Raw genomic sequence first — 17,545 nt, 5'->3', positions numbered from 1 at the left:
TGTTCCTCCCCCTCCCATCCCAGTGCCCCCCAAACAGCCCTGAGCCAGCCGGGAGGGACAGGATCTGCTGGGCCAGGGCCTGGGGCTCAGGCCTTGGCCTTTGTGCTCCACAAAACCAAGGCAGGCTTTGCTCAGCATTGCAGGGGCCTGCCCAGAGCCTTTGTCTGCCTGCACTCCTGGCCTCCAAGGAGCTGCTCCAAGGAGTCCCTGGGGAGGTTTTGTCAGTGCCTGTCCTCAGTGGGGCCCAGCAATGCTTCAAGGCACTTGCAGTTTGGCTTCTGACTTCTTCAGCAGCTTCTTCAATCTTCTCTCAGTACCTCAGGATCATGAGCTGGGCTGCAAACACACCGTGGGGCTCATTAAAATGCAGAAATCCCTCAGGATCTCTTTGTCTTCCTTTAATTGTCTTCAAGGCAATTTCAAAACAAGTCTTCAAAATTTGTACTTTTTTTTTTTTAATTCAAGGATGGGTATTTTTAAGTTCAGAGAAGAGGTGATTGAAGTGTTCTCCGAGTGATCTTGATGCTGAGTGTCTCCTCAGGAGATCCACACTGACCCTGGATGATCAACCTTGCTCCTCACCTCCCAACCTCACCAGTTCTGACATGGCCCATCTTGGACTGACAGCTGATGCAACTCCAAACACACTGTGGGACCCATTAAAACAGTGAAAAACAAATTATTTTTCTTTCTTTAATTGTCTTCAAGTCTTCAAGACATAAACAACTAATTAGAGTTGTTTTGTAGTTTAGCTAAGGAGGAAGATTTTAAAGTGGAAGTCACCAAAAATATATTTTTTGACGAAAGGGAATGATTTACACAGAGCCTTGGGATGTAAGAGGGTCAGGACGCAACGGATTTTGACACAAATATAAGGGGGCAAAAGAGATTACTGGCATTTAATTATTGACCAGTTGAGCAGCTCTCAAGTGGTTCAATAGCATTTGCTACAATTTTAACACTGACTGAATTATAGATTCCCAATAACAACATTCCCACCACAGTCAATTCACACTAAGACCCAGGCAGAGATGTGTGGACACATCAATAGCTGGGTGTGCAAAGGTCCCTCTCCAAAAGTGTCCTTGTGGTCAGAAAAAGACTCCCCCAAATCCCTTTGTGTTTCCCAACAGACAAGGGTCACTACTGGAGGAGTGTTTGTTGAGGGGGATCAGAATTGTCCTGGGCACCAGGGAGGGTCTTTGGAGTGTTGGAAACTGGAGGGTTCCCGAGCTGGGAGAGGCTGCCAGAGGTGTCCCAGTGAGAGGGAGGTGCTGGGGAGCTGCCAGGGCCTCCCTCAGCCCCGCTGGTTGTGGGCTCCCAAGGGGACTGGCTTTAGTGATCTGCTGAATTTCCATCCTGGTGTCAGGAATGACTGGAGTTTGCAAACTATTTGGGAATTGTATCCAAACTCTTCTCTTTGGGTTAGGATTCAGGTAGGGCACAGACACCGGCGGCAGCCGCTGTGGCTCCTGGAACCGAGTGGCCATTGGGACACTGCAGGGCCTCCTGGAGTCCAGGGGCCAGTGGGACACGGGGGAGCCTCTTGGAGCCAAGGGAACCCAGGGATGTTTTGGAACATCCTGGAATCAAGGAGCCTTTGTGACACTGCAGGGCCTCATGGAACCAAAGGAACCCTGACAGTATTTGGTACCTCGTGGAATCAAGGGACCGTTTCTGGCAGGATGCTCTGATAATACCTAAACAATGGTCAGAGAATGCAAACAATGCACACTCTCTGTGATGAGTTACTGCTGGTGTCAAGACGCTGTTTTTAATGCTGAATTATGCTAAACCCAAAATGTTTCATGAAATTTCAAACACAGATCCTGCTTTTTGAAGCAGGATTTGACAGACAAGCTGCTCCCTGGCCTGCAAATATGTCTGGCAGTCAAACCCTTGATAACTACAAAAACCCCGTCCAACTGTCATGGGGCAGATTCTTCCCCAGACTTCCTTGAAGTGTGTGGAGCTTGTGCCATGAAGCAGGGTCAGCTCTTCATGGTCACTGCCCAGGGGTTAAGTGAAAGAGATAGAACTACTCCCTATCGTTGTGGGGTGAGTTACCTCAATCTCTGCTTCAGGATTGTTTCTTTTTGCTGGCTTTGATCCAACTGCTTTAATAGAATGACTTTGATAGACTACAATATCCTATCTTACACTATACTGCTAGGAGTTTTTTGGCTTTTATACTGGGCAGTAAATAATTCTGATTGAGGTCTTTTGTCTGTTCACTTGTCTGGTAAATTTTCTGTTCATTTGACATAATAAATAATTCATTTTAAAAAAATATTTCTGATTTGCCATCACTAAAACTTGCAGGACAAAGTAATTGAATCACACCTCTATAATTCCTTCAATTAAAACCAAAATCTGAGCCTGAGATTGGGTCCAGCCGCAGCCAGGCTCCTCTCTTAGAAGGAATTTAGAAAGCAAGGGGGTCCTTTGTGCCACTCGTAGCTCAACGAGACGGCTTCTGCCATCAACTTTGTCTAAGTCTTCCACCCCCCCAGCCCCAAGCCGTGACACAGGGGCATGTCTTGTGCATGCAGTGCAAACATGGACTCCTGAGCTGGTCATTTGATGTCCCTCCTTGGAGGGAAGAACAAGCCCAATGGCCTGGGGTGAGAGGCCAGTGCTGGGAGCGGCGCTGGCTGTGCCAGGGCACTGCTGGGTGCCCCCACCCTGAGCACTCCCACCCTTGTGCTGGTCACTGCTGTTTTCCTCTGCAGGGCATTGCTTTGGGCACATCCTGGAGAGCAAAGTGGAAAGCAGATGGAAGCTTTGAGGCCCTGGCCTGAGGAGATGCCCCTGCAGGATGGCAGTGCTGCTGCAGCGGTCAGCTCTGTGCCAGCAGTGCCCGTGGCTGTCCCTGCCTGCAGTCCCTGGACAGTCCTGCAGCAGGACTGGCACCGACTGCCAGAGCACTGAGGCCTCCAACAACACAGGGCTCTGCAGGACAGTGTGGAAGGGAAGGGAAAGGAGGCCAGGCAGGAGAAGGGCTGCTGCTCCCTGGCAGTGCTGCTCTGCTGGGACTCTTTTCTGGCCCAGCTCTGCACAGAGGCTCCGACCCTGCAGCTGCAGAGAAGTCAGAGAGGAAAGATGTCAGGCAAACAAGCCAATGCAGAGTTCTTTATTTGGCTTAAGCACACAGCAAGTACAATTGCCAATTTGTACAGCCTGTGGGCCAGGCTAAAAAGGCAAACACAGAATTGAAAATGGTGTTTATACCTATATACTTTTATATATATATCTTTATATATATCTTTATATATATAAAGATTTTTTGATGTGAACAAATTCTCACAAAATAACACCCCTACCAGGAGTAAAAAATAGAGGAAATATGGTGGGCCTTTAATGAAGTACATAAAAGGATTGGCCTTTAATGAGACAGATAACATGCAGAAGAAGGAGAGTTTGTTGCTTCTGAAAAACACCCAGTTATCAGTTTCCTTATGGCATCCTTGAGCTCCTGGTTCCTTAGGCTGTAGATGAGGGGGTTCAGTGATGGAGGCACCACTGAGTACAGAACTGACACCACCAGATCCGGGGATGGTGAGGAGTTGGAGGGGGGCTTCAGGTAGGCAACTGTGCCAGTGCTGAGGAACAGGGAGAGCACGGTCAGGTGAGGGAGGCACGTGGAAAAGGCTTTGTGCCGTCCCTGCTGAGAGGGGATCCTCAGCACAGCCCTGAAGATCTGCACATAGGAGAAAACAATGAAAACAAAAAAAAACAACAAAAAAAGAAACACTAACCCCAATGAGCCCAATTTCCCTGAGGTAGCCTGAGTGTGAGCAGGAGAGCTTGAGGATGTGTGGGATTTCACAGAAGAACTGGCCCAGGGCATTGTCCTGGCACAGGGGCAGGGAAAATGTACTGACTGTGTGCAGCAGAGAATTGAGAAACCCAGTGGCCCAGGCAGCTGCTGCCATGTGGGCACAAGCTCTGCTGCCCAGGAGGGTCCCGTAGTGCAGGGGTTTGCAGATGGCAACGTAGCGGTCGTAGCACATGATGGTGAGGAGGAAATACTCTACTGACACGAAAAAGAAAAGTAAAAAGAGCTGTGCAGCACATCCCATGTAGGAGATGGTTGTGGTGTCCCAGAGGGAATTGTGCATGGCTTTGGGGACAGTGGTGCAGATGCAGCCCAGGTCTGTGAGGGAGAGGTTGAGCAGGAAGAAGCCCATGGGGGTGTGCAGGTGGTAGTCACAGGCTACGGCGCTGAGGATGAGGCCGTTGGCCAGGAGGGCAGCCAGGGAGATGGCCAGGAAGAGCCAGAAGTGCAGGAGCTGCAGCTCCCTCCTGTCTGCAACTGCCAGGAGGAGGAACTGGGCCATGGAGCTGCTGTTGGACATTTGCTATTCCTTAGGACAGGGTCTGTTCAGAAAAGGAAAAGACAGGGAACAATTAGGAGATACCCCTCTCAGCAGAGATACTCCATCTTTCATAGTAATCCCCTGAAACCATTTGTATTTCCCTTATGCTGGCTCAGAGTGGTGTGAGCAGCAAGAATTCTGGCCATGTGCTGCCAAGGGCTCAGCTTTGCTCTGCTGCAGTGGTGACATGGAGCTGGTTTGTGACAGCTCTGATGATCACAAGGGATGTCAGATGTAACCCACCTTTAATAGAAAAGCTCCATTTCTGACCCCCTTACTCACAAGAGTGTGGTCTGCAGAACAGAGGCTTCTATTGTCCTTAGAATAATTCTTCTGTTAGATATGTTCCACCATTAAATCTGCAGAGTGTTCTTTTTAGGAGTAAAAATTCTCATTTTTATTGCTGAAAATGTAAAGAATCTTTAGAAAAGACAAGAGACAAAAGGGCTCAGTTCTCTGTGGTTTCAAGCAGAGCCAGGAGAGCTGCAGAGTTCTTTAGCCTGTTTCCCATCTGCCCTGCTCTTTCCCTTGTGCTGCATTCACTTTGATTTCACACAAACAAATATTAAAAAACACACCCCCAAATACATGTGCAGTGATGAGAGCAGGACAATGTTGTTTCCAAGGTCAGCTCTGTGAAGTGTCCCCTGTGCCAGCCCAGAGGTGCAGCTGTGCTGGACAGAGCAGGACAGGAGCCCTCCCACAGAGAAGCCAAGGGCTGGGACAGGAGAGTGCCCACCCCCAAGGGAAGGCTCAGCACTGCTCAGGATCCTGTGCTCATTTCTGATCCTGCCTGAAATATTCATCTCTGAGAGTAAAAGAGTTTGAATTTCAGTGCAGCCTCCTGAACTGAGAGAACAATGTCTATGCTACAATGCCTAAGCAGGAAACTACCAGCAGGACTAATTCCTTTCCTGTAGCCCCTGCCTTTTGTGAGCTTTGCAAAAAATTCTGCATTAAATATGGTGTAGTGATCTGGAGCTGTGAGCAGGTGTGACCCTGCCACAGCAAGACATGGAAAAGATCCGCCTCAGCTGCCAGGTTTGCTCCTTGCCCACAGCCCTTGTGCCCCAGCCCTGGCAGCAGCTCCCCGGGCCGGCTGAGAGCTGCCCCTGGCAGGCAGCAGAGTCCCTGCCCAGCACAGCACCCTGGGCTGCAGGACCCTGCTCTGCCCCACAGCCCTGGGCACCCCTGGCTGCACCCCTGGCTTCACAGCTCTTCCAAAGTGCCCCAAAACAGCTCCTGTTCACCCATCCCATCAGCTGGGGCTGGGCCAGCTTTAGGAGATGCCTCCAGGAGCTGCCCCTGCACTGCCCTGCAGCCACAGACTCACCATGTGCAGCCCTGCCAAGATTCCTCCTGCAGGGAGCTCTCAGCCCTCCTGCCAGTGCTGAGCCCCTTGAAGCTCTGTCTGTGCCCTGCTGGTGTCCCTGAGCTGGCCTGGCAGTGCCCTCAGCCCTGCTGGGCTGTGCAGAGGAGCTGCTCACCAGCAGAGCTGTCTCTTTGAAGCTCTTCTTGCTTGCCAGGAGCACCCTCTGTGCCAGGAGCCCGGCCCAGCTCAGCAGCACAGCAACAGCCCCAGGCATTTCATGACCCTCAGGGGATTTTGATGCTGTTTACATGAGACTCAGTCCCTGAGAGGAAGTTCAAATAACTTTTGAAGAAGTCAAAATGAGATTAAAGCACTAAAGTTTCTTGTAGTTTTAATGAGTCTCACTGAGGGACACACATGAGAACGTGTCCCCAGATTCCAGTTAGAGCAGAAAACTGCAGACAGTGATGACAAGGATGGACAAGCAAGGGAAAGGTGGCTCTGATGCTGAATAAACCTTGACTTGTTTTCTTAATCCAAAAGACCAAGCCCTGACCCTCAGCCCCTGGGAAGGGACATCCTGTCCCTGCCTCATTCCTCTGGGCTCTTCCTGGGGCACTGGGATGTGGGATGTGCAATGCCAAGGGCAGGACCATGGGGTGGCACCTGCCAGGCTGCTGAGCAGGGACAAGGAGGCCATGAGGCCCCAGGGCTGCAAGGGGCACTCCCCTCCTCCTGGCATCAGGGGCACAGACAGCAGCCATGGCCAAAGGCCTGCAGAAGGTGGCTCTGTCAGGGCCTTTCAGCTTCTCCCCATCCCTGTCTCCTCTCCAGCCCAGGCTGCCCTACGGTGTCCATGCCCTGCCCCTTTCCCTGCAGGCTGTCGTCATCCCCCCGGCTGCCCCACCTGGCTGGTACCTTCCTGCACTGACATCTCTGCGTCCTCCCTGGCTCTTCCTGCACACACAAAGCCTTGGGCTCATCCAGACTCCTTCTTTGTGACATATTGCACCACAACACTGACCTTGGAGGGAAATTTCTGATTTCTTGTCCCCTGTCTAGGCCACCCCAGCTGCCCTTGGTGGCACTAGTTCTTTCTTAGGCTGTTTTCTGACAGGAAGAAAAGCTCCACCAGCTCTGACACCCCCCTTCCAGACCTCTCAGGCTACTCCTCTACTGTCCTCAATCTTCACACCACTGACCCCTGAGTCCTCAGCCTCTATATACGGGTCATGTGCTTGAGGCCCCAAATTGCTTCCTGGGAGATCTCTGGGACCTCTCCAAGGTTTTGGAAGATGACAGTAGAGTGCTCTTATCCCAGGAAACACAGAGGGACACTTTTTTCCAAGGGTTGTCTTGGCAGAATGAGGCACAATCTCTTTAAACTTTCTGGCACAAGGGAGCTCTGAGCTCTGGGTATGGAGGGAGGTCCAAGTGCCAACCACTGGAGTGGGAGCTACAAATCATCAGGGCTTGTGTTCTTTGGAGGGCCAGACACTGATGAGAGTGGTGTGTGTGTGCACATGGAAGGACTTGAAGGGCACAATGAACTGTCTCAAAACACTGTCAAAGCAGGAAAATCCCATAAGGCGCCACAAGACATAAGCACTGGTGGCAAACAGGAAGGCCTTTAGTTCCAAGACCTAAACAGAGGTGAAGCTTTGGAAGTAGCCCCCAGGAGAGAATTGCACTGTGCAGACTGGGGGAAAGAGCAGACAGCCCCAACAGGAAGCCAGGGCTGGTAAGGCAGGTCTGGGGAACCCATCCAGACAAAGATTCCCACCTGCAGACTGGAAGCACAGCGGGCAAAACTCCCACCGTGGCAAGCTGTGGGAAAGGAAGCAAGTCCTTGTACATGTGCCAGCCCAAGCTGTGGGAACAGCATCTACCCCCCTGAATACCCAGGGCTTGGGCTGTATAAAAGTGATAGCCCAGAAGCACAACTTGGGGACCCTCCACTGAGCAGAGCAGGGTGAAGAAGGACAGGTGGGAACCTCAGGGATCTCCATGGTGTGATACATTTACTTCATCTCTGTCTCTCTCTCACTGGCTTCCCACCACCTCCTTCTTCTCTCTCTCTCTCTCTATTTCTCTCTTTCTCTCTCCGTCCTCTTTGCTGTTAAATCAAAGCTGGACTGCTGACTTTGGCACATGATCTCCTTTGCAGCTGAATTTGGGCAGAGGTGTCTCTTAATAATGGGAACCTGACAGTATCCATGAGGTTTTACAGTGTGGGAATGGCCACTGGATTCCATGAGGTTCCACAGAGTCACAGGGTTTATTTGGCTTCGTAAGGCTCTGCAGTGTGATAATGGACCCTTGATTCCATGAGTTTGTAAAATGTCTCAGGACTCCTTTGGTTCTAGGAGGCCCCACATATCACAGTGTCCCCTTAGTTCCATGAGCTTCCACAGTGTCCCAGGAATCCTTTGGTTCCATGGGACCCTGCAGTGTCACAGTGGCCCCTTGATTCCATGAGGTTCCACAATGCCAATATGGGCCCTTGATTTCTTTAGGTCCATAGTGTCCCAGGGTCTCTTTGTCTCCATGAGGCCCTGCAGTGTCACAGTGGCCTTTGAGTCCCCGAGGTTCCTCAGTGTCACAGTGGCCCCTTGATTCTATGAGGTCCCAAAATGTCTCAGGGCTCCCTTGGTTCCATGAGGCCCTTCATGGAACAATGCTCCCTTGATTCTATGAGATTGCACAGTGTCCCAGGGTTCCTTTGGCTCCAGAAGGTCCTACAGTGTCACAATGGCCCCTTTACTCCAGGAGGTTCCACAATGTCCTTGCTGGAACACACAGGGCTGTAATGTTGTCACCCCTGCAGAGCTGCCTCCAGCTCTGGGCTCCAGCACAGGAAGGACATGGACCTGTTGGAGCGAGTCCAGAGTGGACCAGCAAGAGGATCAGAGGGATGGAGTAGCTCTGCTGTGAGGAAAGGCTGAGAGAATTGGCATTGTTCAGGCTGGAGAAGAGAAGGCTTTGGGGTGACCTAATTGTGGCCTTGCAGTGCCTGAAGGGAGCCAACAAGAAAGATGGAGAGAGACTATTTACAAGGGCCTGGAGTGACAGGACAAGGGGAATGGCTTCACACTGAGAAAGGGAAGGGTTAGATGGGATATTAGGAAGAATTTCTGGGCTGTGATGGTAGTGAGATCCTGGCACAGGTTGCTCAGAGAAGTTCTGGCTGCCCCATCCCTGGAAGTGTTCAAGGCCAGGCTGGATGGGTCTCAGAACAACCTGGTGTAGTGTCAGGGCTGGATGGGTCTTTAAGGTCCCTTCCCACCCAAACCATTCCATGATTCTGTGACTGGTGGGGGATGTGGTGGCCGGAGCCGTCAGGCACAGAGACCCAAAAATGATGGAGTTTTCCATTCTGAGTGAAGGAAGGAGGGGCAGCAGAACTGACACTCTGGACTGCTGGTGGTCAGACTTTGTCCTGTTTGGGAGACTGACTGATCTGGGTGTGAGTGTGGATGTGCTGGAGGGCAGGAAGGCTCTGCAGAGGGATCTGGACAGGCTGGATCAATAAGGCCAAGTGTCAGGGCCTGCCCTTGGGTCCCAACAACCCCCTGGAACGCTCCAGGCTGGGGGCAGAGGGGCTGGAGAGCTGCTCAGCAGGAAGGGACTTGGGGGTGCTGCTTGACAGGGGCTGGATATGAGGCAGAGTGTGCCCAGGGGGGCAAGAAGGCCAAGGACATTGTGGCCTTTGTGGAGAAGAGTGTGACCAGCAGGAGCAGAGAACTGATTGCCCCTCTGTGCTGGGCACTGGGGAGGCCCCACCTGGAGTGCTGTGTCCAGTTCTGGTCCCTCAGTGCCAAAAGGCCCTTGAGGGGCTGGAGCGTGTCCAGAGAAGGGAACGGAGCTGGGGAAGGCTCTGGAAAACATGTCTGCTGAGGGACGGCTGAGGGAACTGGGCTTGTTGAGTCTGGAGAAGGGGAGGCTCAGGGGGGACCTCATTGCTCTCTACAATGACCTGAAAGGAGGTTTTAGTGGGGTGGGGGTTGGTTTCTTCTGCAAAGCCTTTAGTGACAGGAAGAGAGGAAACAGCCTTAAGTTGCATCAGTTGAGGCTCAAATTTGATGTTAAAAAAAACTTTTTCACTGAGAGAGTGTTCAGGCATTGGAACAAGTAGCCCAGGTGGGTGGTGGAGTCTCTGGAAGTGTTCAGGTGTGTGGTGGGTTGACCTTGGCTGGACACCAGGTGCCCTCCCAGCCACTCTATCACTCCCGTTCCCAACAGGACATGGGAGAAAGTAAGGTGGGAAAAACAAAACAGTGGGTTGGGATAAGGCAGTTTATTTAAAGCAAAAAGCAAAGCGATGCTTGTGCACACAGAAGCCAAAGACAGCAGGGTTTGTTCTCTACTTCCCATGAGCAGCCATGGTCGGCCACTCCCAAGGAGCAGGGCTTGGGTCCGCGGGACGGTTCCTCAGCAGGCAGCCATTAGACAATGAATGCCCCCCTCCTGCTCCCTGCCTCAGCTTTTAGAGCTGAGCTGACCTCCCATGGTCTGCAATGTCCCTTGGGTCAGTTGGGCTCAGCTGGCCTACTTGGGTCCCCTGCCAGGCTCTTGCCCTCAGCTAAGGAAGGAATGTCCCAGTGTTGGTGCTGTGCTCAGCAGTGGCCAAAACACTGGGGTGTTCTCAACCCCCTTCCAGCTGCCAATGCCAAGCCCAGCCCTGGGAGGGCTGCTGTGGGGAACTGAACTGCAGCTCAGCCAGACCCAACCCAAATATCTATGGCACATATTCTATAGAATCCATCCTTAGGTGTTGTGTGAGAGATCTAGCAATAATAAGGTAAGTGTCCTCCTTAGGGACACACACACAGCCCCCCAAACTCCTGCCTGTGTTTGTTCCCTGGGGGTCTCTGCAGCAGCAAGCACAGCCCCACACTGACTGCTCTGGGCTGTGCAGGCATTTGTGGTTCTGCCTGTCTGACACACCCCCCCAACCTTGGGATGGATCTGGATGTCACTGGATGTGATGTCACAGGGGAGCTGTGATATCATGGGGAGGTGTGATGTCACAGGGAGGATGTGATGTCACAGGGGAGGATGTGATATCACAGGAGAGGTGTGATGTCATATGATGAATGTGACATCATAGAGAGGATGTGATGTCACAGGGATGATACGATATCAAAGGAGAGGTGTGATGTCATATGATGGTTATGATGTCATAAGGGAGTTGTGATGTCACAGGAGAGGATGTGACATCAGAGCGATGTTATGATTTCACAGAAGAGGTGTGATGTCATATGATGGTTGTGATGTCATAGGGGAGCTGTGATGTCACAGTGGAGGTGTGATGTCAGAGGGGAGCTGTGATGTCACAGGGAAGATGTGATGTCATGTGGAGATGTGATGTCACATGAGAGCTGTGATGTCACAGGGGAGGATGTGACATCACAGGGATTATATGATATCACAGGAGAGATGTGATGTCATATGATGACTGATGTCATGAGGGAGATGTGATGACACAGGAAAGATGTGATGTCACAGGGGAGCTGTGATGTCACATGGGAAGTGTGATGTCACAGAAATGGTATGATGTCATGAATCCGAAAAATCGGTCCAAGAAACTGCTCAGAGACTTTTTTATCTTTAAGCAGCAAGGTATTTGTTTATTCAACGTTGGGAGAAAGCCAGCTCGCCCTGGACAAACTTGCTCAAAGGCTTCACACAAAATCAGCATTTTTATACAATCTTCAGATGTGATTAAATGCATATTCAAGTGATTACAACATCTATCTATGCATATTAATAATAGGTAGAGTATAGGTGGAGCTCAGGCGGGGCTTGGGGCGGTGCTTCTCTTGGCTCCCCATTTTGGAGGGTCGTTCCCATCTTCCTCCATGGGGCTGGGGGCTTAAACTCATCTTCCTCAGCTTGACCCTTTTACTTTTCCATTCTTCTTGACCCGCTCACTGAAGCTTGGAAAAAACCCTGGCTCCAGGCCTATTTCTCCTATTCAAATGTCTACCTGATCCTCTTGTATTTCTAATTTATCACCTCTAGGCCTATTACATGTTCTTTTACTGTTCTCTGAAGCTTTGGTCCAGTAAGTAGAACAGAACAAGCACAGATCGTTTTGGATGTTGGGAGCTTGTTAGCAGGCCCAAATTTCTTAGTTAACTCTTTTGGGCCTGGCCTCCTGTTTCAGTCCCCCCTTTTTGTTTAGAATTTACAAATTCTTTCGTCAAGTTCTAATGGATTTTGGTAGGTATTCATCACAACCCACATTATCTGCATCCTTCTAACCATGATGCTTGATTTGTACCATAGCCAAACAATTAGAACCAGTAGTAGAATCATGCCAACTCCTAAAACCAATATTGGATGCATTAAATAGTGGAACACTTGTGATGCTGTAGGGGAGTATCCTGTAAAGATGTCTCACCAGTGGTGCTCTCTCACTTTTTCCACTTTGGTTAAAATGGTTTTTATGTTTTCAGTGTCATGTTCTACTTGCCAGAGCATTCGTTTAGTCGTTCTGTTTACTTCCTGGACCAGTTTTTCTATATCAGGATGTTTAAGCATTGCTTTAGAAGATTAATGTTCATTCCTATCTGCAATTTTGGCACATCATGATACATTGTATAATCAGCTTCAATCAGTTGTCTAGTAGTCACTAGAATGATATAATCAAAGTCACAGCCTATTATTTTAGTAAAACAAAAAAATTAATACCACTCACTACTTCATGACAAGTATCTATGGTAAAATTAACACAAAAGGTTCTAACACATGCACATCCATTTCCTACATAATAGACTTGTGACTGGGTTTTAGTTTGGGGAAGCATTTCAAAGGTACACACACTATCTTCAGCATCTAAGCATAAATCTTCATTTCTTATGACAGCATTTTCACAGATATATCCTAATTGTCCTTTAGGAATACATGCCTCAGGACTGACTGATTGTCACTTTTTCTTGGTGTGATCATAACTTGCCCAAACATTATGGTCTATGGGTCTGACAATTACATTTTGGTGTATGGCTCCTAATGTCAGGGTAGGAAAGATGGTCTTTTCTTTAGCTGCACTGATAGTGAGTACATAAGCTTCAATTTGTTCATGTTGAGGGTTGTAAGTGAAGTTCACTAACTGCCACCACGCTTGGTAATCTTTCTCAAATTGTGTAGTGGAACTATTCCTAGCTATTATTTCTCTTACTTCTTGTGGCAATATTCCTGAAGTTCCTTCTCTTAATATTCCTGCAGCTACAGATTGTACCCACTGTTGAGTTTGGAGACATTGTATTGCAAGTGCAAACCTTTTATGGATGACACCAGCATAGTCGATAATTTTGGTGAAATCCTTTGCAGTGTGGTTAGCTACTAATGTTAACAATTTAACTGCCAATGATTGTGTTTCTGCCAAAGTGAGCAAAGATGATCTTAAAGGGACTTTGAATTTTCCTAGATCAGATGTGACAGCACTTAGTTTATTCCCTAATACTTCTTGATCTATGGTGTTTAATACACCTAATCCTGTGCCAAACCATCCGGTTACATCTCTTTGAATTCTGGTACGAGGGGATCTGGCCATCATCTATGCATGCCAGCCTTTAAGGCTTTGTTGAATACAGGGCTGACAATCTTTTTGTATGTTTGATATGTTTACTTGAAGGTTTATTCGAACCCTCTTCAGTGAATATGTGGGATCTAACAACAGCTTCTGCTCATTTGAGTGTCTAATCATGTAAGGTCCAGCAAAAGTTAAATTGTGGACACTCTCACAGGCTGAAGAAGGAGTTGTAGAACTGGTGGTGGTCTTAGTCAATGGGGTGGTAGGAGATTTGCTGGTTGGAAATCTCCTGGTTATATTTCCTTCCCTGAATGTCCACTGACACATCACAGAAACTGATTTATCTAGAGTGAAGGTGTGCCAACACTGATCAGCCACTAATTACATTTCACAGTAACGTCAATTTTGGGTGACCATCTGATCTGTGCCTATTAAAACACTTGCATTGTATGGGGTACCAGGATTTTACCAATTATTCAGTACCCTTGTTCCTTGGAGGACTATAACAGATGCATTGCGTTGGTTCAGTTCAGATGAATTCAGAATATCTGTATTTATAGCAAATCATAGACTAGAATTCACATTATAGGCCTGAGACCATAATAATTTTTGGGCAAGAGTTTGATTTAACACTAATGTACTTATCAGTCCAAAGATCAGCATTGAGGAGGCTTGATAGTAGATGATTCCTCTCCCGAGGTCCATGCTTCCTCTGGAACCCTCTTGACTCGAGAGTAGTGGATCCACGTGGGTTTCTCTTTCACCCAGATCACTGTGAAGGTGGTCATCAGCACCTGCTGGGGTCCATCCCACTTCTCCCGTGGTGGATCTCCTGAAAGATTCTTAACATATACCTGATCACCAGGGTTGAATGGATGTAACTTACAATCAGGCTGCTTGGGTTGGTGTTCTAACACCACTGTAGCATTTTTCTGCAATTGTTTTCCTACAGCCATAACTTGATCACACACATATTGATTATTGATTTGATCTACAGCTTCACTATTCACAGTTTGCATCATGTAGGGTCTGCCCAAGAGAATTTCAAATGGACTCAGTTTCCCTTTTGATCTTGGCTTGACCCTTAGCCTGATTAAAGCAATAGGTAAAGCTTGATACCAATGAAAATTTGTTTCTTGACATATTTTAGATTCATCTTTTCTACTTGCCCACTTGCTTGGAGTCTGTAGGGCATATGCAGTTGCCAATTGATTTTTAGTGCTTTACTTATTGCTTGTACAATTCATGCACAAAAGTGTGAACCTCTGTCTGAAGAGATGCTCTTAGGCATTCCAAACCATGGTATAATCTCATTCAACAAGACTTTAACCACTCCTTTTGATTCATTTTTTTCTACATGGGAAAGCTTCAGGCCATCCAGAAAATGTGTCAGTCAAAACTAAGAGATAACAGGATCCCCCCTTTTCTTGGGAGCTCAGAGAAATTAATTTGCCAAATTTCACCTGGGAAATGCCCTTTACTTATTGCCCTTTGGTGTATTTCTGTTCCAGTATTTCAGACAAAGTTCACATTGGGATGTGACTTGCTCTATTGTGGTAAATAAATTTGGTCCTGCTACTCTAGTCCTTAAATGCTAATAGAGTGAGTCTAAGCCCCAATAGTTTTATCATGTTTTACTTTTACAAATTGCCACACTAATTTTTCTAACAGTATTAACTGACCTGTTTTTAGTTAACCTCATCTATTGTCTAACACCTTACCTTCATTTTCACGTATCCACTTATCATCTGTTTCTTGATATTCTACCTGTTGATCTGTGTCTAGTTCTTCTAGCACTAAAGCTGCTACTGGTAGTTCTTTACTTCTTGCAGCAGCTAATTCAGCTTCTGCATCAGCTTTTCTGTTTCTTATTTCCAGGACAGTGTTACCTTTCAGGTGTCCTTGGCAGTGCATAATTGCCACCTGAGAGGGGAGTTGTACAGCTTCTAATAATCATAGAGTTTCTTCAGTATATTCCACAACTTTTCCTTGAAGAGTTAAAAGTCCTCTTTTTTCCAAATTGCTCCATGAGCGTGAACTATGCCAAAGGCATATTTGGTACTGTCCATTGAACACATTCTCCTTGTTTTTCAGTAACAAGCAATAGATCATTCACATATTATAAAAGTACACCCTTTCCCGGTGGTGACTGCCATTGTTCCAATTCTTTAGCTAATTAATTCCCAATATTGTGGGAATATTTTCTAACCCTTAAGGTAACACTGTCCAAATGAGATGAGTTTTCCTTCCTGTGGTGGGATTTTCCCACTTGAAGGCAAATATCCTTTGACTTTCCTGTGTTAAGGGAAGGCAGAAAAAGGCATCTCTTAAGTCTAATACTGTGAACCAAATTACACTTTCTTTTAATATTGTTAATAAGGTATACAGGTTTGCAACAGCTGCATGTATGTTTTAGCTATTTTATTTACTGCTCTTTAATCCTGAGCCAACCTATGTGTTCCATTTGTCTTTTTGACTGGTAAAATTGGGGTGTTGCAATCTGATTCACACTCTACAAAACCTTAATTTAAAAAAGTTGTCTATTATTGGCTCAATTCCTCTTCTATCTTCCAGCTTCAGTGCATATTGCTTCCTAACTACTGGGTTTGCTCCTGTCTGTAATTCTATTTCAATGGGAGCTGCTCTTTTTGACTTTCCTGGTGTTTCAAAAGCCCAAACTCCTGGGTATACCTGATCTAAAATTTGATTGACATTTGAATTACCCTGGCTTGGCTCCACATAGCTCATTGCTAAACTCAGAGCCGCTATTAATTGTTCTTCCTTTACCTTAAGTTCAATTTTACCTTGTTTGAATTCTATTACAGCTCCCAGATTTTCTAGTAGGTCTCTGCTCAATACGAGTTTGGATAAATTTGGTAAATACAAAAAACTGATGCACTCCCATTTGTTTTCCAATTTTGAACTTTAGGGGTTTCAAAAGAAAGCTTTTCTGATTGGCCAGTGGCACCCACGATTTAAACATATTTATCACTTTTAGGTATTAATTCAAAACAGAAAATGTAGCTCCAGTATCAATTAGAAAATCTAATTCTTCTTTTTCTTCCCCTAGCTTAATTTTTACCAGCAGGTCCCCTAGCACTGGCCTGCCGGCCCCCCCTTCACTCAGTACTCTGTAAGCAACAACAGCCTCTCCTGTGCCTGTATTTCCACCTGTGAATTCAGGGCATTCTTGCTTCCAGTGTCCCTCTTTTCTGCAATATGCACACTGGTTCTGACCCAGCCTTGTCTGTCGGGGAGGCAAACCTTACATCTGTTACACAAGGCTCATACATATAACTAACAGTTGCAAAACTGACAAATCTTAATTCTAGGTCTTATCCAAAGTGATGTGCTTATAGTTAACTCTTCAGCACTACCTCTCATATGGCAACTCTTAGCATGATAATACCTTTAACTATGTGCTCCTGGATGTTTCAAGGTAAGCAAGATATATCAGGTACACAATAACAATACTTGGCCAAATACAAACAAAACCAGACCAGACCAGACCAGAGGGGATATTCCCCCGGGAGAGCGTCCTCTCCCGTGTCCCCTGCGAGACGGCGTCCCGCCTCGACTCACGGGTATCCAGAACCAGAACAAACAAAACCAGAAACCAGATACAAATACCTTTTATCAATAGGCAGTGTTCTTGTCCAGCCCCCGCAAGAAGCCACCGAAGAAGGGAGCCCCTTCGGGTAAAAAGACTTACCCGAGGACGCCCAAGGGGGTCCCGTCCTCCGGGGGATTCCGCAGCCGGGTGGAGAAGGTGTGCTGCTGCAGGTCGCCAAGTGAATCCGAAAAATCGGTCCGAGAAACTGCTCAGAGATTTTTTTTTTATCTTTAAGCAGCAAGGTATTTGTTTATTCGATGCTGGGAGCAAGGCAGCTCGCGCTGGACAAACTTGCTCAAAGGCTTCACACAAAATCAGCATTTTTATACAATCTTCAGATGTGATTAAATGCATATTCAAGTGATTACAACATCTATCAAGGCATATTAATAATAGGCGGAGTATAACTGGAGCTCAGGCCGGGCTTGGGGCGGTGCTTCTCTTGGCCCTCAATTTTGGTTGGTCTGGGGGCTTAAACTCATCTTCTTCAGCCTGACCCTTCTTCTCTTCCATTGTTCTTGACCCGCTCAGTGAAGCTTGGGAAAAGCCCTGGCTCCAGGCCTATTTCTCCTATTCAAATGTCTACCTGATCCTGTTATATTTCTAATTTATTGCTTCTAGGCCTATTACATGTTCTTGTACTATTCTCTGAAGCTTTGGTCCAGTAAGTAGAACAGAACGAGCACAGATCATCTTGGATGTAA

The 17,545-nt window shown here is 47.5% G+C and overlaps 2 protein-coding genes and 1 pseudogene across 2 annotated transcripts in view; 1 reads left to right on the top strand and 2 right to left on the bottom strand.

Annotated features, from left to right (window-relative positions):
- The window catches only part of LOC135405270 (zinc finger protein 501-like), a 229,944-nt gene that overhangs the window by 14,692 nt on the left and 197,707 nt on the right, over nucleotides 1-17,545 (bottom strand). The window lies entirely within an intron of this gene.
- LOC135405264 (zinc finger protein 883-like) overlaps nucleotides 1-17,545 on the top strand; it is a 127,708-nt gene that overhangs the window by 85,317 nt on the left and 24,846 nt on the right. The window lies entirely within an intron of this gene.
- LOC135404531 (olfactory receptor 14J1-like) lies at nucleotides 3,386-4,013 on the bottom strand (annotated as a pseudogene).

Source organism: Pseudopipra pipra, chromosome W (assembly GCF_036250125.1).
Source record: "Pseudopipra pipra isolate bDixPip1 chromosome W, bDixPip1.hap1, whole genome shotgun sequence".
Lineage (NCBI taxonomy): Eukaryota > Metazoa > Chordata > Aves > Passeriformes > Pipridae > Pseudopipra > Pseudopipra pipra.
The sequence above is the reverse complement of the archived record's forward strand: the minus strand, read 5'-3'. Positions and strand labels throughout refer to the sequence as shown.